Raw genomic sequence first — 1,223 nt, 5'->3', positions numbered from 1 at the left:
CTTTATGTGTGTTATTACATTTTCTAAGGATTAACAGTTTAAACTTGTGCTATACGAAGCACTGTGCCATAGCTATGAAAGGTACAAAGACCAGGTATTCCCAGCATTCAAAAGAACAAATCTAGAGGGAACAATACACAGAAACACCTAACCATAATACTCAGCAAAATGAGGTAAACACTATATAATAAAGGTAAAAGTAAAGTGTAATGGAAACCCAGAAAAAGGTGCAATGGATCCCCTATGGGAAAACTAAGTTCAAACATTCAGTTTCTCTAATCTAGTTTTTAGTGACTGCCAGGACTAGCAGGGCCCAAACAAGAACCAATCTGCTTCCTTGCATCAGCAGATGGGTTACACCTTAATCACCAAAAAGAGTCATGGAGACTTCTTGTTTTCTATATCCCTTCACTACAAGAACTCTATATTGAGTTGAGTTGACCAGGTTGCATGGGGAAGCTGCTATTTATAGATAATGATAGTTCTCTGATAGCTCTACCACCAACAAAGATACAATGACCATTTCATATCTATCACAAAGCGCTGCCCACAGCCTCCTTGTATCTTGCTTTTCTCATCTCCAGAAATAAAAGAAAAATGAAATTATTACAAAGCAGTTCCTACATGAAGTTGCTAAAAGAACACAATCATAAATGAACTATAAGATCTGAACTAAATGCAATACTGGCCTATTTCTACATTCTTCTCTATGATTACTCCATATATACATCAAAGAAATATTTACTGAGTACCTACTATGTTCTAGAAGCTGTCAATATAGCAGTGAAATAGACAGGCACAGTCTCTATACGTATGGACTTTACAATCCAAAAGGATAAATTTTCAAGATAATTCATTGTTCCTAAAATCATGAGTACACTCAAAATTTAGCCCAAGTAAACTAACCTGAATCTTCAATCTAAATGTCTTGCCTTCTCTGATAGTTGCTCCCCATCCCCTGTGTGGATTGTAGAATATACTAGACAAAAGCGAATAAAAATTTATCTTCTAATAACCTCCTAATTGCATTGAGATAAGCAGATTTGTATCTATATGTCTCCAGTTTATGATATTATATACAAAGGTAAAAAAATTCCAAATCACATAGATTTTAAATAGGTCAAGATGACCATATTGAGAGAAAAGCCAGTTAGGGTACATTAGGCATCTTTTCAATCCCTTGACAAAGTAGTTCTTGCATTGGGTGAGCAATGCAGTGCTGA

At 35.3% G+C, this 1,223-nt stretch overlaps 1 protein-coding gene across 1 annotated transcript in view; it reads right to left on the bottom strand.

The window, feature by feature from the left end:
- Positions 1-1,223, bottom strand: part of PIK3R3 (phosphoinositide-3-kinase, regulatory subunit 3 (gamma)) — a 133,671-nt gene that overhangs the window by 62,525 nt on the left and 69,923 nt on the right. The gene's annotated exons all lie outside the window — the stretch shown is intronic.

The sequence above is a fragment of the Propithecus coquereli genome, unplaced genomic scaffold (assembly GCF_000956105.1).
Source record: "Propithecus coquereli isolate 6110/MARCELLA unplaced genomic scaffold, Pcoq_1.0 Scaffold299, whole genome shotgun sequence".
NCBI lineage: Eukaryota > Metazoa > Chordata > Mammalia > Primates > Indriidae > Propithecus > Propithecus coquereli.
The sequence above is the reverse complement of the archived record's forward strand: the minus strand, read 5'-3'. Positions and strand labels throughout refer to the sequence as shown.